Below are 22,352 nucleotides of genomic sequence, written 5' to 3'. Positions count from 1 at the left end.
TTACATTTATTTTTAATTATGTATATATTTGTGTATGTATTTATTTATAAAAAATAATGAATTTAATATAAATAATTATTATAATAGTTATAAATAATTTAAGGATTCAAGTATCATAAGTTAATAGAAATATTTCCTCAGTTGCTGGAATTATAGAATTCTATTATATTTATTATACTTTCATATTTATAAAGTTTTTACATGCATGGTAATATTGATAGAATCAGGCAAAAAATATTTTAACAAGTGCTACCGGAGCTCAGAAAAAACTGATTATTTCTGGTTAAAAGGACGGAGAAAAGTCTTTTAAAGACATTACATTTGATCTGAATGCTGAAGATTTGTTGGATTTTGATGAGAGAGGTTGGAGCAAGGGCATTCCTCTTACTGGGAAGATTATTGACCAAGAAATGAAAACAAAGAAAGTCTGGAACATTTCTCCAACATGATGAATAGTATGCTTTGCCTAGAAATACATTATATTTTGAAGGAGAATGCCTAAGAAGTAAGACAGCTATTAATCTACCTTGAATTCTTTTCAAAGAAATTTGGGTTTTAGTTTTTAAGCAATAGGAAGCTATGTTTTAGAAATACAAACATTTTAAGGTAAGAGTGAAATATATATTAATAGACATTGAATTATATACTGAGATTTAACTTCTTTTTATAGACTTTATTGAAGTATATTTTAGAAACACTACTCTGAAAGTCTTAACTAAAATTTCACCTGATTATTTAGTTATTTGTTTTCCTCACTGCTAAGATGTTATAAAATTTGTATTGTATTCTTATTATTTTTCATGAAATAAAATTTTAATACTCACTGATTATTCCCTAGATTTTGTATATTTTCTTCTTTAGCTCTTTTTTCCCAACATCCTTACATATATAAGAATTGTACCCAATGTATCCTACAATCCAAAGAGTAAGTATTCTAATTAAAAGTAAAATTGCTAAGCAAGTGCTTTAAACACAGTGAACAATCAATTAATACTTACTAGCAAGTGAGATAAAGGTTCAAGATTTGTATTTGTTGCCCTTTTATCTTCCTCTAGAGTAAATAAAATTGATTGAAGGAAAGGGGAAATTAGACCATCTCATTACATAGGAAAATCCAGATAAACCCCCTTTTTTTATGGAGAATTTGAGAAAGGAATTCTCAATCAAAATATTTTCTGACAAAAGGAAATGTTAGATCCCTTGCTTACAATCACACATTGAATTAGAAAAAAAGAAAACAGTAACTGTCCAGAAACCTTACTCTAATTTGTGTTAGCACACATTAAAGAGTCCTCATCTATAAAAAAAAGGGATTTCTGAAATTAATCAAAAATCAATAATTTAGCTTTCAGTGTAGCTACATGAATTATTCTAATGTGTGGTCAAAGTATGTCTTCTATGTTTTTGACAGTGTACTATACAATCAGCTCAGTGCCATGTCCTATACTTTTCACATATTTGCAGCATTTGAAATCTTCAAAAAACCAATCAGATATCTGTTATGAAGAATTAAGCCTTTTATAAATCCCATCATTCAGAACTACATCAGTCCCAAGGAAAAATTGCATGCCATTAAAAATAAAATAAAATTCTCTGCCAAAAGAATTATAATTATATCCTACTTGTTATTATAATCCATTCTGACACTGGAGGACATCAAATAGTATTTTGTATAAACTTTACTTTTTTTCCCATTACATAGGTTAGAATAATATAAAATATTATAGCATCAGTTTTATTATGAATATTGTAATGTGATAATATTTGCTAAACTACTAAAATATAGCTATTTCTATCTATCCATTTTAACCTTTGGAAGGAGTTTATATTTCAAAGTACAATTTGTTGGTCCTAGGCTATAAAGTGGTGCCATAAAACAGGAGGGACTCTACTTCAAAAGAATACTGGTATTTTTATTATAAATATTAAATACTTGACGACAGTTATAAATGAAGATCTGTAGGGATCCTTGTTTAACTCCAAATCTTTAAGCAGAGCATTTATCCTATAATTCTTTCCATAAGCCAGGCTAGTGCTACCAAACTATGCATATTTCTCCTAGATTAAAGAAGTGCAGATCTAATGAACTCATGAGTACTTGGCTTTGCATTCATCAACTCTTCCAAAATCAAATGTTCTAGCAATAGTAATAATGGATTGTGCTGATAAGAACCTAATAAATTAACTAATAAGGTCATCAGTCTCATCACAGTTGACAGTCATGATACCCGGCTAGATTCTCTTATTGAATAGTGGATATGCAATAGTAAGATTATTAAATTCTATGTTAATTTCTATTTTTGTGGAAGCTTAAGAATTAAATTTAGTTTATGTCTATTTCCACTAAGGAATATTTATAAATGAGAAAACCTTCTGTAGAGTGTTTGTAGGTTAAATATTTCAAAAGTTTAGTGAACAATTCTAGAATACCTTTATTCAGATAATAAAACCTGTGCTCACTAACCTGATCATAAAATAATTAGAAATGTTTAGTTTGTCTTATACAGTATTGTGGTATATAAATTGTGATTTCAAAATTAATATTAAAAGAGTAAATTGATAATTTTCTAGTGAGGAATGGTGACATTTCAAGAGAGCAATATATTTTATTATAGAGGAACATGATAATATCTTTACCTCACCAAATCAATTAAACCCCTTAATACACAATATTTCTGTTCTTAAACTGGATGCCTTCAGACTATCTGTAGATATCATTTGTCATTCTAATATATAACAGTGAGTGCATGTTAGAAATATACACTCATCATAAACAGTGCTCAGCACAATCTCATGCAAAAATTATTATTCACTAAATAATCTTTTTAATGCTGCTAATGTATATTAGGTAACATTTGAGTGAGTGTATTTGTGTGGCATGTTTAGCACAACACTTAGCATGGTAGATAAATAATTAATTTCATGTCTTTGTTCTCTAATGTTTATCTTCATATAATTGATTACTTTATGCTCATATATTATGAAAAGAGGACTTTGTCATTTACATTGGAGATATTTTCCCAATTTTTGGTGTTTCTTTCAACTTTCAGTAGAGTGTTTATTGCTCTATAGATGTTTGATGTTTTTAGTTTGTATATAGTCAATTCTGCCCAAGTTTTTCCTTGGCTAGACTATTCCTAAACCAATTTTATGACAAATATTCATTTATATCAGGGGTTCTTAACTTTTTTTATTCCATGGACCCCTTTGCCAGTCAGGTGAAAACAACAGACCCCTTACCAAATTATTTTATAAATATATCACATCTGCACCAACACGTCTCCACAGAATAATGATTTTTTGAATTTCAATTCAAGCTCATGGGTCCCTTGTTAAGCACTCCTGTTTTATATTGTCCTGTATTTAAAATTGTAAGCTTTCATTATTTAGTCCATCTGTAATTTGTGAATGATTTCAAGCAGGAATATAATTTATTTTTCCAAATTGTGAGTCAATTGTTTCAAATCACTGAATGTTTAATTTATATTTCTGGACAGATTTGAATTGCCATATTTTATAATACACTAAATTCCTCTAAATAACAGATTCTTTTTCTGAACTTTCTATTTGGTTTTGTTGACACCTTTTTCCCCTCCATAAGCATGTCATCAAAAATTCCTACCACTTATACTTCTAAAATACAGCTTGAATTCATCTCCACCTCCATTACCACCACTCTAGTCTAAAATTGCTATACTCTTTTAAATGGAAGAAAATAAAGCTACTTAAACAGTTTTGTACAGCCCCTCTCATGTCCATTTTCAACAATGCATTCTGCATGATCCATTTAAAAAGTCAGATGTCCTGTTAGAATTCTTCAGTAGTATACAATTACAACTGCATAAATATCTAAATTCTCTCTAAAATGACAAACAAGACCCTAGCAATATTGCTCTCACCCACCCAAATTGGCTCTTATGGTTTTTCGAGCAGGTCAAACACTTTTCATTCTCAGCATATGTTCTCCTAGATTATAGGTCTGTAGTAGTTTGAAGCTGTATGTAACCCAGAAAAACATGTTCTTAAATTTAATCCATTCATGTGGATCTCTACCCATTGTAAGGAGGGCTGTTTGATGAGGATATTGCCATTAAGAAGGTGTGGGTCTCCTCAGTCAGGTTAAGTATTAATCCCACCACTGCAGTCCTTTATAAAAAGAGTGAAATTCAGACAGAGAGAAACCACAGGAAGCTAGAGTCTGGACAGGAATGGAACTCTGAATAGAAGGAGACCAGCAGATGACACCCTGTGCCTTATAATGTGACAGAGGAGCCAAGGATTGCTGGCAGGCAATCCCAGAACACCACAGTTTTCAGGGAGAAAACTTTGCCTTGATGACACCTTGATATGGACAGTTCTTTTAATCTCAAAATTGTAAGCAAATAAATTTCCATCGTTTAAGCAGAACTATTATACTGGCATTCACTTGAGCAGATAAGGAAACTAAAACAAGGTTATTATTTTATTAGGTCTTTCTTGGCTATTTCTTAGTTATATTTCTGGTTTCATTTCAAATGCCCTTCCTTGACTCATTCCTGCAAATATAAATTAAGAATGCCCTGCATACAAATTCTATTGACAGATTTCTTTTTTTAAATTTTTAAAATTTTTGTGTTTTTTTTTCAGGTTTCTTTTTAAAATTTCAAAACCTTTAATTTCCAAGACAATTTTTCCTTATTGCAGAATATTAATGTGTTATCTTATCTCACTAATAATACTTTAAAAGTATTAGACCTTTTTCTGAATTATTTTTGCTTTAATGGTATGGTAGATTGAATTATGTATCCCAGAAAAAGAAATTTTCTTAATCTTAATCCATTCTTGTGAGTGTGTGAGGGACCATTTACTCCCTGGTAGGCACAGGTGTGGCTGACGAGTCTGGCAGAGTCCAAGGTTTGAGATGAAAAAACGTCTCCCTTGAAAGGTGTCAGGGTTGAGGTAGGCCTCAACGCCTCCCCTGGAGCCTTCCTCTGTACATTTCTGCTGTCTCATCCACCCTGACAGCCTGCTGGGAGTAACCGGCCTTCAGAAATCTAACCTCTCCCCAGCAACTGCCTACAACTACCAATTAGATGCGTAGCCTACAAAAATCATCCCCACACCCTGGCAACTGCTTACGGTAACCAATCAGAAGCCTCTAGCAGTTAGCCAATAAGCAACGTCACCCGCCCCCCTAAACCCTATAAATCTGTAAGCACTTCCGCAATAAAGCAGACCTGCGCCATCAGCCAGTCTCCGAGTGTCTTCCTTCGGCGGCCTGATCAACCACCTCCAGGGGGCTTCTCGTTGGTCTTACCTCCCACACTGCCCGGCCTCAACTGGCGCCCAAACGTGGGGCCATCAGCTAATCACAGGTAAGACCCCCCGCCGGCCTTCCACCCACATCATGGGCTCCGCACTTTCTAAGCGACAGGTTCCGCAGGTACGGGCGCTTGCCGCACTCTTAGATTGCCACTGTTGCCGAGTCTCGGTCCGGCAACTACAGTGCTATTGGGACCTCCTTCTCCCCTTCAATCCCTGGCTCCTTACCGCGAACCTGTGGGATCCAGATACTTACAGGCTCTTAATTGACCGAGTAACTACCTCCATGCAGCAGGAAAAAAAGACTTTTCCCCCAGGGTTAATCCCTACCCTAATCACCATTAAATCCTGCCTTCAAGGCAGTGTGCCCCCCCCCCCCCCCCCCCAGAAACCTTCCCAGTTGAAACCAAACCTGAGAAATCCGACTCCTCTGACGAGGACAACGAGGCCTCTCTGATGTTCCGGATGAATAATCTTTTAGAAAAAGCGGAGACTAAGATGGTGGATCACCCATCTTCTAGCCGCCCCAGGGAACTTCCGCCTTATTCTCCGGATCAAAACCGGAAGTCCCTATATCCTGAACTTCCACCCCCCTCCCCAGAGCAAAAGCGGAAGCATGGCTACGCTAAGCTTCCCTCTTCAGAGGGCGCTCCCTTTCCATCAGCACCACCTGGTGGAGTGGAGGAACATTACACCAATTATCCCCAAGTAGCCCGAGCTTCTAATATCGAAAAGGCAGCTCAGGAAAGGAGACCTCTATTCGCCCTTTTCGGACAACCTGAATTTAAGCCCGAGGTGCCTGAAACCTATTTTCAAGAAATGTGCCGTGCTCGTGACGCTAGTCAAAACCCTTATAAAGCAATGCTAAAAACTACTAAGTTAGAAGAAAACACACTGCCCTCATGGGATGATAGCTTATGGCCTACGCTCACCCCTGGAGCCCAAGCATTTCCAGTAAATCTCAACAGGACACAACAAAGACCGCTCCCTTGGTATCCCCTTGAGCATACCGATATAAAACGCCTTAGGGAAGCGGTCTGAGATGATGGGCTTAATAGCACTTATGCCCAAGAATTGCTAGATAATATAGGAATTAACCTTAACACCCCACGAGATTGGCATCAATTAGCAAGAGCAGTCCTTACCTCTGGGCAATATATTAATTGGAAGGCCCACTTTCAGGACCAATGTGAAAGACAAGCCGAAGAAAATCGATCCAGAGGAGTAGTTTAACCTAGAATGTCTCCTCGGGACAGGAATCTATTCCAACCCAGCAGTATACGTTCAGGCCCCCCCACAATATTGGGATCAGGTGAGACATTGTGCATTAAGAGCCTTTAAAAATTGCTCAGCTACCAAAACTGACAAAATTGCTAAACTCATACAAAAGAAAGATGAGGACTTTTCCACCTTTGTATCCCGGGTGCAAGAAGCTTGCACTAGAAAGGTAGAAAACGCGCAAGCCCAAGAGGCTTTAGCCCACAAACTTATCTTAGACGGGGCAAATTCAGTATGTAAACAAGCTATAGGCCCCATTAGAACTGCCGACATCCATGACTGGATCTTAGCCTGCAAGGACTTAGACCAAAACACCCAAATACTAGCTACCACCCTAGCAAAAACACTTGCAGAGGCTATGGCCCTCTTTCAAAATGCAACCTGCTTCAATTGCAAAGCCCCAGGGCACTTGGCTAAAGAATGCCCACAAAAAGGACAACCCACACATCCTAAATCTCCCACTCCCTGCCCTCGGTGCCATAGAGGATACCATTGGGCCAAAGATTGTAGAGCGAAAACTGATAGGGATGGGAAGCCTTTAAACTCCAAATGGGGCACACCCCAGCCCCACACCCAAGGGGTACCCCCTACTCGCAGCACCCCAAAACCATAATGTGTACAATTCCCATAACTAAGGAAAAGCCTCTCCTCTCTATCAAAGCTGACAATCGGTGGTTCCATGGCACCTTAGATTCAGGAGCAGAAGTGTCCTGCTTTCCCGTGTGTTATCAACATTTATGGGATACTATACCCGGTCCACCTATCCAGGGAGCTACAGGAGAGGCTGCCACAGTGCAAACCGCACAACCCATACCTTGGGAGGATGAAGAAGGACATTCAGGCACATTTCAACCCCTATTCGTGCCTTCCCTCCCCACTATTCTTTGGGGTCGGGACATATTACAGCAAGCTACAGTTTGTCTTACCACCAACCATCCCCCCCAATAGAATTGGCCATTGTCTCCGTGGAGCAACCACAACCCACTCCTCTCTAATGGGACACAGAGGAGCCTATATGGGTGGAACAATGACCTCTTCCATCCCATAAACTTCAAGCTTTACAGCAGCTAGTTCACCAACAACTTCAAGAGGGACATATTGAGCCCTCTGTAAGCCCTTATAATGCTCCTGTTTTTGTTATTCATAAGAAGGACAAAAATCAATTTAGGCTTCTCCATGATTTACGAGAAATTAATAAGCACATCCTTCCAGTGGGTTCCACTCAGCCAGGGCTACCTCACCCCTCTGCCATCCCTAGGAAGTACTATATTTATATCATAGATATCAAAGACTGTTTTTATTCTATACCATTACATCCAAAAGACAAACATAAGTTCGCCTTCACAGTACCCCTCCCAAATCATCAAGGAGCGAACCCTAGATACCAATGGAAGGTACTTCCCCAAGGGATGAAAAACAGCCCTACCATCTGTCAAAATTATGTCAATGCAGCTGTTACACCTCTTAGAACAGAGTACTATCTCATTCATTACATGGATGACTTACTCATAACTCACGGAAATGAAGCTACTCTTAACAAAGGACTTATACAGTTACAATCCAATCTTCAAAAGATAGGCTTACACATTAAAACAGAAAAAATACAAAAAATACCTCCCTTCACCTTTCTGGGATATTACATCAGTCAAAGCTATATCAAGCCAATCTCTCCAAAGATAGACATCCCAGACACCTTAACACTCACTCAATTACAACAAATATGTGGACACATCAATTGGATTAGACCCAGCCTACCCATTACAGCAGCAGATTTGGAGCCGCTATTTAACCTTTTAAGACTACCAAAATCTGCCATTAGCAACCCGGCAAAATCAATTAAAATAACACCAGAGGCAAAACAAGCCGTATCCAAAGTGTCACAAGCCCTTACACGAGTCAACGGCCAGCGGTATAATCCTCAATCTCCAATCCTCGCCCTTGTCATTAACTCCCCAAAGGTGCCAATGGGAGTCTTGTGGCAAGACGGGCCCTTGCTCTGGTCCCATGTCTCCCTCTCCAAGCTTGGTCATGTCACCCCACTTATAGAAGCCTTCATACAGTTAGCTTCTAACCTAGTCCATCTTTCCCGACAAACATACAATCGGGATCCTTCTTGTATAATTTGGCCCCTCAATACATTACAAACAAATCAATTATTAATTGACAATATATCTTTTCAAACACTGCTAACCACATATATGGGATCATGGGATAATCATTACCCTTCACATAAACTTTTACAAGGTATCCAGCACCTGTCCTTTTGCCCAGGACATGCATTCCCCTCAAGAACAGCTATTCCACATGCCATAACAATCTTTACTGATGCTTCAAAAACAGCTTATGGCTATGTTGTATACCACCATTGTACCAATCCCTTAACAAGGCAATTCCCCTTAAAAGATTCAGTCCAAAGAGGAGAATTGCTGGCTGTAGTAGCAGCCTTGCAAGCATATCCCAATTGCCCAGTGAATATTTTTACAGATAGCCAATATGCACGTCAATTATGTAAAGTTCTAGCGTTTAGTATATTTATACCCAAGGAAGCACCGTTAGATAGAGCTATCATCACTCTCCAAGAGACTATTCAACAAAGATATCACCCTTGGTATATGTCACATATACGTAGCCATTCCAACCTTCCCGGACCTTTAACCACCGGGAACGATTTAGCTGATAGGAATGTACAAACATTCATTATCTCTATACTCTCTGAAGACCTTATAACGCAAGCCAAAAATCTACATGCTAGGTTTCACTTTTCTGCAGCATCTCTCCATCAATTACTACCCAACTTACCAAGGAGATATGCAAACATCTTGTACGATCATGTGCCACATGTGCCCCCTTTTTACCCTTGGGGCCCCTACAGCCACAAGGAGTAAACCCTAGAGGGCTTAAACCCAATGCCCAATGGCAATTAGATGTTACCCATGTGCCCAGCTTTGGCAGACTTAAATATGTACGTGTCATAAAAGACACCTTCTCTGGCATAACGTATGCCGCTGCACTTGCGGGGAAAAAAGCGAAACATTGCATCAAGGCTCTCCGGCAAGCTATTTTATTTATGGGTGTACCTTGGGATATTAAAACAGACAATGGGCCTGCTTATCGCAGCGACTCATTCAAGCAATTTATTCAAATGTACAATATTACACATCATTTCGGCATTCCATATAACCCCCAAGGACAAGCCATCATTGAACACACCCATCATCTGCTCAAACAATTAATAAAAAAGGAGCAGTCCCTCCAGCCTGCATCTCCGGATGAAATCATCACCAGAGCACTTATACACATCAATCTATTCACATTTGATGATAAAGGCCTTTCCCCTATACATAAACATTGGGGACCCTCCCACGTCCCCACACCACTTCCACTGGTATACTGGAAAGACCAACAATCTCAGCAATGGAAGGGATCCAGCCCCCTATTAACCCAGGGACGAGGGTATGCTTGTATTTTTCCAGATGACGAACCGCAACCTATCTGGGTCCCGGGCAGAAACACCAAGCCCTACACCGGCATGCCGATCATCACGCCGCGAGAGACGTCGCCTGCGCACCATAATCTACTAAATGAGGCGACTCAGCACCAACATGATACTGAGAACACCGTCCGATGACCGGCTCCTGACAGAGCTCCACTCCAGCACAATCTGTGATGGACGCTATTCCTTTACCTCTCTCTGCATCACGCCTATTCCTGTGAAGAATCATACCAGATATAATTTGCGATCCTGGATTGTCAGTTCATATAATACCTCATTCTGGGACCTCACCACGAACATTCAAAATGGACTTAATACTTTAGAGAATATCCATATTCCTACTATGTCATCCAACTTACTGAACATCATATCCAAAATAAGTCATTGTTGTCTCCATCTTCCCTTATCATTTATGGTTCCTTTTTTATCATAATCCTTGTTGTTGTATTAATAGCTAAGCGTGTTTACCAATCCTTAACAATTGTGAAGCATGACCAAAAACTTATAGCTGCTGCAACCATTGCCTTAAATAAAAAAAGAGGGGGAACTGAGGGACCATTTACTCCCCGGCAGGCACAGGTGTGGCTGATGAGTCTGGCAGAGTCCAAGGTTTGAGATGGAAAAACGTCTCCCTTGAAAGGTGTCAGGGTTGAGGTAGGCCTCAACGCCTCCCCTGGATCCTTCCTCTGTACATTTCTGCTGTCTCATCCACCCTGACAGCCTGCCGGGAGTAACCGGCCTTCAGAAATCTAACCTCTCCCCAGCAACTGCCTACAACAACCAATTAGATGCATAGCCTACAAAATCACCCCCACACCCTGGCAACTGCTTACGGTAACCAATCAGAAGCCTCTAGCAGTTAGCCAATAAGCAAAGTACCCGCCCCCCTAAACCCTATAAATCTGTAAGCACTTCCGCAATAAAGCAGACCTGCGCCATCAGCCAGTCTCCGAGTGTCTTCCTTCGGCGGCCTGATCAACCGCCTCCAGGGGGCTTCTCGTCGGTCTTACCTCCTGGGCCCGGCCTCAAGTGTGAATAAAGGTATAAAAAGGACCTTTTAAAAATGTTATTTTTAATTAAGGTATGATCCAACTGGATGAGAATGGGTCTTGATCCTAATACTGGAGGCTTTATGAAGACAAAGCTACGTGGAAGAGCAGAAGCTGGAAGTCAATGGAATGGAAAAGAAAGGAGAAGATGGTGCATATGCTTTGCAATGTGATGGAAAAGCCAAGGATACAAGGATCACCAACTGCCAATTCCAGAATGCCACATTCTTTAGAGAGAAAGCACCACCTTGTTGATGGTTCAAGTCAATAAATTCCCATTGTTTAAGCCAACCCATTATATGGTATTTTTTTTAGCAGCTAATAAACTAAGAAATATGGGAGACATTTTCTCTGATTATTTAGTTCCCCTCCTTTTGACAGTTAATCATCCTCAGTTGTTACTTTTTCCTACTCATAAGTTCAGATTTATATTAAAGGGTACTATTAGCTAGAATGGCCTCCCTCAATAGTCACATTGGTCACTTTTTACATATCCCTAGCACAAATTCACAGAACATTGTAATTGACAAAGGAGCTCAGCAGAAGTTATTTTCCCTGGATGAAGTGAGTGGGTAATAAGCATTAGATAAATTTCCTTCAGGGGTTCAGTTAATCCTGTGGTGCTTTGAAGCTGTATGTATCCCAGAAAAAAAAAGTTCTTAAATCTAATCCATTACCATGAATGCTAACCCACTGGAAGTAGGATCTTTTGATGGGGCTAATTCAGTTAAAGTATGACTCACCTCAATCAGGATAGGTCTTAATCCTATTATATTACTGTTTACCTTTATAAGACAATAAAATTCAAACAAAAAAAAAAAGAGAAAGCTTCTGGTAGCAAAAAGGTGAAATGGAACCCAGAGGAGTATGTCAACCAGGAGATGCTATTATGTGCCTTGCCTCATGACGGAGGAGTCAAGGATTGACAGCAACCAGGACCAGAATGATGCAGTCTTTAGAGAGAAAACATTGTTTTCATGATGCCTTGATCTGGATATTATCCCAATCTCAAAACCATGAGCAAATAAATGCTCATTGTTTAAGCTGAACCATTCCATGGTATTTGCTTGAGTAGCTTAGGAAACTGAAATATATTTTGGTACCAGAAAAGTGGGATACTGCTATTACAAATACCAAAACTGTGGAAACAACTTTGGAACTGGGTAATTTGTATGGGCTGGAAGAATTATGCAGTGCTTGATAGAAAAGGCCTTGATGGCTTTGAATAGACTCTTGGTAGAAATATGGATTCTAAGCATACTTCCAATGAGACCTGAGAATGGAATGAAAAATATGTTATTGTAATGTGGACAAAAGGTGATCCTTATTTTAAAGTGGCAAAAAAACTTGGCAAAATTCAGTTATGATGTCAGATAGCAGGCCAAATTTGAAAGTAACAAGCTGAGGAGATTTAGCTGAGGAGATTCCAAGCTAAATGTGGAAATTGTAGCCTGTTTTCTCCTTGCAGCTTATCGTAAAATGTAAGAGGAAAAGAATAAGCTAAGAACTGAAGCCAGAAAAGAAGCCAGAAACTGATAGAAATTGATGGTTTGTAATAGTGCTGCATGTGAGGGTTTAATTGAACATGGACCATTCAGCAATTTCTGTGCAAGTCACAATTAGAAATGCAGTTATCCAGAAAGGATTTGTGGAATTTCTTTTGTCTGATGTTATGGACTCCTGTGTACTACATACAAAACCAACACGTTTTTTGCAAATTCTTTATGAACAGAATCACTGTCAGCCTTGACTAAAAGGCACATAAGAGGCACAAATTAAAGGAAAAATCACTTCAAGGACAGAATCATGGAAGCTGCAGTCTGGATCAAAGATATCTTTATGATCCAAAAGAGCAGGCCCACCTCCATTTGTGCAAAGGGTGAGTCTGTCCTGGTGCTTGGAGAGGGCAGGCCTTCTACCCAGTTCTTCAGGAGGCGTGCTGCTACCCCAGTACTCAGAGATGATGGAACCTATATCCTTGTGGTTATGGAGATTCTGGCCCCACCCTATTGCTCTGAGGGGAGAAGACTGTACCCTTACATTGCCGGAGAACAAGACTGTTGAGCAAGCACTTGAAGGGGTAAGGCTGTCACTCCATCAGGCCTGGAGGACAAAACATCATTCCATGGATGACTCTCAGACCTTGAAATCTGACAGGGTATGCCCTGCTGGGTTTCAGAATTGCATGGGATCCATAACCAGCTTTCCTTCCAATTTCCTAATGGTAATGTTTATCCTGTGCCTATCCCTCCATTGTATACCAGAAGCTAAAACCTTGTTCTCCAGACTTCACTGGTCCACAGATGGAGGGGAATTGTGCCCCAGGACACATCCAAAACTGATTTTGATATGACTTTGTACTAAGCATTGTTTTAGAAATGATTTGAAGCTTTTGGGGTATTGGGATGGAATGAATGCATTTTCCTATAGAAAGAACATGTCTTCTTTGGGGTTCAAAAGGCAATGAGGTAGTTTAAAGCTGTATGTATGTAAGAATAAAATGTTCTTAAATCTAATCCAGGGAAGCAGACTTGGCCCAATGGTTAGGGCATCCATCTACCATATGGGAGGTCTGCGGTTCAAACCCTGGGCCTCTTTGACCCATGTGCAGCTGGCCCACGTGCAGTGCTGATGCGTGCAAGGAGTGCCCTGCCATGCAGGGGTGTCCCCGCATAGGGGAGCCCCACGCACAAGGAGTGCGCCCCATAAGGAGAGCCACCCAGGGCAAAAAAAAGTGCAGCCTGCCCAGGAAGGGCACCGCCCACATGGACAGATGACACAACAAGATGACACAACAAAAAGAAACACAGATTCCCGTGCTGCTGACAACAACAGAAGCAGACAAAGAAGAACACACAGCGAATCGACACAGAGAAGAGACAACTGGGGTGGGGGGGGGGAGGGAGAGAAATAAATAAATAAATCTATTTAAAAAAAACCAAAAACCTAATCCATTCCAGTGGGTGGAAACCCACTGCAAGTTGGACCTTTGGATGAGGCTAATTTATTCATCAGAATGAGTTGTTATCCTACTACTGGAGTCCATTTTAAGAGGGTGGAATTTGGACAAAGGGAGAGGAAGCCACCAGAAACAAGAAGCTAAAATGTAACCAGAAGAGAAAGACAAACAGGAAATGCTGCCATGTGCCTTGCCATGTGACAGAGGAGTCAAGGATCACCAGCACCCAGCCCTAGAATACCATAGCTTTCAGGGAGAAAGTATCACCTTGATGATGCCTTGATCTGAACACTTTCCCAGCTTCAAAATCATGAGCAAATAAAATCTCATTGTTTAAGACAAACCATTACATGATATCTGCTTAATCAGCCTAGGTAACAAAACACCTCTCTTAACTAGGAGACAAGTATTCTAGCTTAGTTTCAATTCTGTCCTTTTCTTTCAGACAAGGAGAGCCTGAAAACTCAGGCCAGGGAAAGCTGCTCCAGCTTAATTCTCTGGTAGAGTTTGGAATGTTTTGCAATATAGTACCCAGCATCCTCTAAGAATATTAAGGGTATCTGTATTAAGTTACAGCTGGGGAATAGGAGATTTGTTTATGGAATTAAAACATTTTCTTTTTCTCTTTTTTTAAATCTCTTCGTTAGTTTTGATAAAGCAAGTTATAAATAATTATGTAACAACTAATGAATGATTTTGGAGGAGATAAGAGAAATGAGCATGTGACCTAGTTTACTCTCACACCAGAAATACATGTGCATTTCCCAAATTCTCCAAATGTATGTTAATATCATTAGATTATATCAAAATTAGTAAACTGTAAACATAATAAATATGTATGTGACAAGTGAAGTGCTGCTGGAGAAAGAGATCTGTAGATTGATGGTGAATAGACTGTAAAGCGAATGCACACAGAAAAAAGAAATGCATATTAAAGACTTGGCAACATAGCATTAAGAATTTGTTAAAGGTAATTAACTAAGGTAAGTTTTTCCTTTACCTTTCCATTTATAAACAGAGTTATGATTTGTGCACATGAAATTAACACAGAACTCAAGCACACATTTAACAACATAGCTTAAATTTTAGAGGGTACTTGTATAAGACATTGGAGATCCTGCCTATAATTGAGGTGATGAGAAGGGAGAGAGTGAGGGGCCAGTGTAACACCTATCATAAATAAACCCAAATGATGAATTCTAGGGGGGTAATAATATTTCAAAAACAACACATATGCTATCTCCAAAAGATGTACCACCTTTCTTTCCTTTCCTCATTGAAAAAAATCACTCTACATTTCTGCTGACACTCTACATTTCTACATATGACTGGGCCACCAGGATTTCAGTGTTTAGGAATACCAGATAAGCTCCAAAAACACATGGAAAGATATAGCTTTAGGATTCTAGGCAAAACCTCATAAATAAAGGTTATGAATGGGGCAAGACCATTCTTACTCTATTAGGTAATACATATGGATCTGGGTGGGGAGACTCACCTTTAGTTAAGATCAGAGAGCTAAGCTCCACTAATTATTTAAAAGCAACAGACAAGAATATTTTCTAACACATTGTGTGTAGTGACACATGTCCCCTAACAGAGAATGAAACAAGTTTCTTGATGCAAGAAGCTATAAGACAATGAGAATTAGAATCTCAAAAGTGGAAGAGTACCTCAGCTAGCTCTGTGAGAGAAGTCTCAGTATGAAGACAGCAGTAGAAGCTTGGCAGTGGCAGGAGGAGCAGTGCATCAGTGACAGGAGATCTTCATGCCAGCAGTGATGTCAAGCATGAACCATGAGGCAGAACTTCTAACAGCTGGCAAAGGCCAAAAGGCAAATGTATATAGATGAATACCAAGGAATGCAGTTAATTTTAATTGCTGTCAAGGCAAAATGTGGGTATTTTTAGTTTCTTGCAGAGCCCCCAAATATAAATCTTTGATTTGAAAGTCTTATGAATTCCAAATGGTGTGTTGCAGAGCAAAAAGTTTTGCTATTCATTGTACTATTACCAAAATGATTGTTTTCCAAATTCATGGGATCAAATCAAAGCTTACATAAGGTGATAGGGAATGGGATGGGGAGATGAGTATTTGGTCAGAGGAATGGTTCTGACCTTCAAACTATGCTGATAGTAACTTTGCTTAATTTAGTACTTAGTGTTGCCTCATTTCTTGGTGCTGATGTTAATATGGTCTAATTTTCCACAGTAGAATGAGATAGCATATGTGACAATTTGAAGCTTCCATGAATCCCACTTATCTAGGTAAGATTTGTGGAAAGTCCTATTGTCTGATGGATGGGAACTCTGTGAACTGCATGTGAAACAAACAAGCATTTGCAAGATCAGTATGAATGCAAACACTTTCTGCCTGAACTAAAAAGAACAGAAAAGGGAGACACTGAAGGAAAAATAATTGCAAGAGCAAAACCATGGAAGCTGAAGTCTGGACTTAAGACATCTTCTCCTCCAGGAAAGTGGCCCCACTCCAGTGGAAAGGGTGAGTTTTCCCTGGGATTGGAGGAGAGTGAGCCTTCTGCCCCATTGTTCGGGGAGAACTCCAGGCTTTAGAGAGACTAGAGCACATTCGCCAGGATTTGGATAGAGTAGGTCACCACCCAACTGTTCTGAAGGAGTTGAGCACATGCCCTGGATATTGGGGAGATTGTGGCCATCACTCCAATGTTCTTGAAAGTAAGGTCTAGAGCTTGTCCACCATCCAGATGCTTGATGAGAGTAGAACGGAGAAGATGGCAACCAGGCCAGCCCTTGGAAAGGGTGGGCCTCCATGAAGCACCAAGGAGAAGAAATAATCATTTTACAGATGACTCTCAGACATTAAATCTAATGGAATATACCTTGCAGGCTTTCAGAACTGTTTGGGACCCATGACCCCTGTTTTCTTTCCAATTCTTCCCTATGGAAATGGAAATGCTTATTCTATGACTTTCTCTCCTTTGTATATTGGAGCAGATAACTTGTTTTGTAAGTTCCACAGGTATTTAGCCAGAGTGAAATTTTGTCTCAAGACAGATTGTGTGCCTATAACTGATATTTTATGATATATTGTACTTAGCCTTGTTACCGAAATGATTTAAGGCTTTTTGAAATATTGTGATGGAATGGATGTATTTGGGGGGATCCAAATGGTAGAGTGCGACAGTTTGATGTTTTTGTGAATCCTGGAAAAGATCATGTTCTTGGAGCTAATCCATTCCTGTGGGTGCGGGACACTTCAGTAGGATAGCATTCAGTTAGGGGTCTTTGGTTGGAGTATTTCAGTAAGGCATGACCCAGGGTGGATCTCAGCCCTCTTGCTTATAAATGGGTCCTTATAAATGGGTGAAACATTCAGACACACACAGAGAAAGAGAGCTGCCATTTTCACACTGCCATGTAAGAGAGGACACCAGGACTTCCTATAGCCACAGAAAGACAGAGAATCCCTGAGAGGCTGAGTGAGAAGCTGGAGGCTGAAATCAGCATAGTAGCCTGAAGCTGAAGAAACTAGGCCCAGGGAGCTCAGAGAGAAAATGAGCCTGGAAGAGAAGGCAGTGTCTGGCTTCCAGTTTGCCTTGCCATGTGACAGGAGTCCAGGATCTGCCAGCAGCTGACATTGGTAAGACAGCATCTTTGATGATGCCTTGATTTGGATATTTTCACAGCCTCAAAACTGTTAAATTTTACCCTAATAAATTCCCATTATAAAAACCAAACATTTCTGATATTTTTGCATTGGAAGTCTTTAGCAAACTAAAACAATATAGAATGAAGGAGAGGTTAGTATTCCTTTTTCCTTTCAAAATGGAAAGTTGAGATTTTTAATGAGACAGGTCCTTGTGCACAAAGTGAAAAGATAAGAAGGTTTTGGAAAGCTTATCATTTGAGAAGCAAATGGTTGGACAATACTAGACTAGTCAAGAGTTCTGGGTCTTGATAAACAGAGATAGAAGCTCAGACATTAGAAAAGAGATGGAAGATTGAGGCTTTTCCTTTAAAGAAGAAAAATAATACACTGATTATTTTTGAATAACAATATAACCTGGATGATCAGTGTCACTAACAGAAGAGTGTCAAGGGTAAAGGCAGATCAAAGTTTTGTGAGTCCTAAAGCTTACACAAGCTACATGGTATGTGTGGATGGATGCATGGCGTATTAGTCAGCCAAAGGGGTGCTGATGCAAAATACCAGGAATTGGTTGGTTTTCATAAAGGGTATTTATTTGGAATAGGAGCTTAGAGTTACCTGGCCATAAAGTGTAAGTTACTTCCCTCACCAAAGTGTATTTCCATGTGTTGGAGCAAGATGGTTGCCGACATCTGTGAAGGTTTAGGCTTCCTGAGTTCCTCTGGGCTCAACATCTCTGTTTTCTCCACAGGTCAGCTATAGACTATGAGTCTCTCTAGACTTTGCCTCTCTCCATGAGGTCAGCTGTAGAGTATCAGGCAAACAGCTCTGTCTCTCTGCCTGGGGTTTCTGCCCTCAGGTGCCATTTCTATTCCTCTGTGTTCTTCTCCTGGCTCAGGTCCTCTCTTCCCAGAGTTTGCCTCTCTTTCCTCTGTGTGCTGACTTCCTGGGGCTCCAGCTTAAGACTTCAGCATCAAACTCCAACATCAAAACTTCAATATCAGAAATCCTCAACTCTGTCCTTTGCCTTTTATCTGTGAGTCACCACACACTAAGGGGTGGGCACTCAATGCCCTAATGACATGGCCCAATCAAAGCCCTAATCATAACTTAATCAAGCCCAGGTACAGACCAGATTACAAACATAATCCAATATCTATTTTTGGAATTCATAACCATATCAAGCTGCTACAGGTGGCAAGGGGATGGTAGAATCCTCGTCAAGAAAAAAAAATGATCTGAATAGAGACTGAGGTACAAAAGTATGTTATTATTTAGAATTAAAAAAAAGAATCTCACAACAAATTATACATTTTTAAAAACCTGACAAATACATGATAAATATCTCAAATAATAAAATAATATTTTATCAATCAGCTATCTGGAATATCTCTGTAACACATTTTTGGTCTCCAGTTTGGGTACATATTCTATTATATGTAATATTTCTCATATGTAAATATAATTTTCTAAAGAAAGAAGAGAAAAAAAATTAACCTTACTCTGGGATTATTGATAAATAAACTTTGTCATGGATAGTTGAGAAGAATTTGTTTCTGCTTCAAATATTATTATTATTTATAATATGTATATTTTTAGTATTGTCAAATTTGGACAGCTTCTATCAGGCTGTAAAATATAATGTGTTTCAAATTCATTTCACAGTAACTAATTTTAAGTAGACTCTAAATTGGTAACATTCATTAGCCAGTTTATAATAGGTGTCTGTGTTGTAATAGCACTTTATCAGTTTTATGAATCTCTATCTCAGTATTTCATGTCATATCAAGAAAAATTTAAATTTTTAATATGTTCATATGATTCATATCTCAATATTAATTGGATTATCAAAACCCAAGAGTTTATATTTTACTTTAATTTGGAATAAACTCCTCTTAATTAATTACTATTTCCATATGATCTACTGTATTTTAGTTACAAATAACTTACTGGCATCAGAACAGTTTTTATTAAATTTATTGTTCCTTTCATTACATAGTCATTATTTTTTCTGTATTTTCTCATAGGTCTTTCATTAATAAAATTAAATTCAAAGAATGAACCCCTCTGTATCAGTCATCTATTGTCACAATAGTATGCATAATAAACCTACTTCAAAATTTAGTTTGGTGGAAAACCACCATTTACTCTTTCTCAAGTCTCTGGTTCATTTGGTTGCTTTTGTTGATCTGAAATAGCTTAAGTTGTTCTCTTTTGGACTCCTTAAGTTACATGGACTCAGCTGACTGGTCAACTGGTTGCTGGCTGGTTAGAGTGCCCTCAAATAGGAACAGGGCATCTTTCCTCCAGGTAATTTCTCCTCCTCCAACAAGCCACTCCAGGCTTGTTCTCATGGCAGTGACAGAAGTAAAATACTAATAGTTTCTAAAAAGATGCAAAACCTCTTGATATCTAGAGTCTAAACTAGCACATTGACACATTTGTCCCATTCTATTGGCAAATGAAAGTAAAAGTGTAGTCCAGATTCAAAGGTGGGAAACAGACTCCACTGCTTAATAACACTGCAAGTCACATAACAAATTGCGTGGAAATGGAGAGGTATGAAAAATTAGGGCCATGCATGATACCCATATATTATACCTTCCCTTCTTCAAACCAGGCTTTTTTAGCATGCTTTATTGAAATCATTCTAAACATTGTTATAAGTATAGTTAACATAGAGCATTCAAGCTTTATCAACTTTTTAAGTATTTTCTGTATCTCATTTGTGAATAGGTTACCCCTCAAATTCATCAAACATATACTTGAGTTTTATAAGATGTTATACTCACTTTATAAGTTTTGAACAGCTTTATAATGAGAATCTTGTTACACTGACATTATAAAGAAAAATCTGAGTACCCTGAGTGTTCATGATATTTGACATAGTAGCCAAATTCCAAAAGAAAATGTATAATATCACCAAAACAAAAATAGTAAACAAAGTGAAACAGGCTTATCTCCAATGAGTCAAAGAATATGAGCTGCATTTATCAAAAAATTACTGACATTTTATGCTGGATGAGCAGCACAGTGGGCAATGGGGCTATTCCTACACCAGTTCTAAATAACTTTATGCAGATGTGACTGCGAACCATAAAACTAAATCCTACCCAACCCATGCTAACTACATCCAAGGTAAACTTTGTTACTCCAAAGCCATCTAACAGAAAGGGGCATACGATGGAGGGGTAGTAGAGAAGATAGAGACAGGTGTCCTCACTAATTGCAGTTAAAATATCTTTTTAAAAAAGAACATATGATCTTGTGAACAAATTGTTAGAGCTTACTCTAAGTCTTTGAAAGGGGTCATGCAAATGTGGGGCTCTGAAGCTTGAGTTCCACTAACTTCATGAAAAATACATATGATGATGGATTACTTGTGTTGGTCTGTGGTCACAGGGATTGGCTGCTCTAGGAAACAGTTTTGATACTACTGAATTAGAGGGTAATATCTGGAACTCATTTTCACATATCTGCATTTGGCAGATGGATCAAGAAGAAACATGATGATCTCCATGTTAAAAGGCTACACCAATCCCAGTTTTTCTGATTACTGTATAACTCAATGTTCTTATAAGATCCTTTGAGGAGAAAAGCAAGGAGACCCAATAATAATTAAAGTTGAATTTTTCACAAGAATAGTACAAGATGGTTCAGAACAAATTTTCTAATTTAGAGAAATAAAGAAATATGGTATTTTTAGACCTAATTTATGAGAAAATAATTCTTACTTAAATTTATTATTATTATTAATGATAGCCAATATTATCATTATCAATTAAGTTCCAGAATCACTGTACACCCTATCTCCTTTTTTAGAGATTCACAATACATATTGACATAATGTTTTAGCTCCCAACTGCTAAAACAAATATCAAGTAATGGATTCATATAACAACAGGAATTTATTGGCTCATAGTGTCAGAGGCTAGAAGGCTTCCTAGGTCAGTATATTCTGGCTGACCAGCAATCTCTAAGGTTTCTTGGCTTTACTATCACATAGTGCACTTTCTCCTTTCTCTTCCAGGTTCTCTTGCTTTCCAGTTTCAGGCTGCTCTCTGAGGCATCTACCACTGTGGCCTTCTCTATAAGCCTCCAATAATGGGAATAAGTCTCATTCTTATTCATCTAGGACAATGTAACTGAAGAAAATTCACCAAAAGTTTCCATTTACAATGGGTCCACACCCACAGGAATAGTTAAAAGGAAGAATATGTTTTTCTGGGATACATAACTCCAAGCCACCACACATAGATACAACATGTGTTTACCTTTTTCTAAGCTGCTCTTCCAAAATTTATTTGATGCTAAATGATTAACATCTTACCAGATTAGTGTGACAGTTTAAAGTTCTTTTGTGAAGTCCAAAAGAGGGATTGTGCTTTGAACTAATCCACTCCTGTGAGTATGAGACATGAGATGAGACCTTTTTGATTGGACTATGTCAGTGAGGCATGACTCCGATTGAGTCCCCACACTCTTGTTGAGTCTAATATAAATGGAGACACAGAGGAAAAGAGACCACCGCCATATCTGATCCTATTGAGAAAAAGGATTCCAATTTCACCCGCACCTGAGCTTCAAGGTGAGAAGATCCCAAAAGACTTAAACTTCTGAGGTCCAGGAAGAGATGAGTCAT

General features: G+C 38.8%; 1 long non-coding RNA gene across 1 annotated transcript; it reads left to right on the top strand.

The window, feature by feature from the left end:
* Positions 1-5,209: 5,209 nt before the first annotated feature.
* Positions 5,210-11,013, top strand: LOC139440125 (uncharacterized). Its single transcript, XR_011650184.1, has 2 exons — positions 5,210-5,354; positions 10,053-11,013. It is a non-coding gene; the product is annotated as an uncharacterized lncRNA (long non-coding RNA).
* Positions 11,014-22,352: the final 11,339 nt, after the last annotated feature.

This window comes from Dasypus novemcinctus, chromosome 12 (assembly GCF_030445035.2).
Source record: "Dasypus novemcinctus isolate mDasNov1 chromosome 12, mDasNov1.1.hap2, whole genome shotgun sequence".
Lineage (NCBI taxonomy): Eukaryota > Metazoa > Chordata > Mammalia > Cingulata > Dasypodidae > Dasypus > Dasypus novemcinctus.
This window is presented reverse-complemented; position numbering and strand designations above follow the sequence as displayed.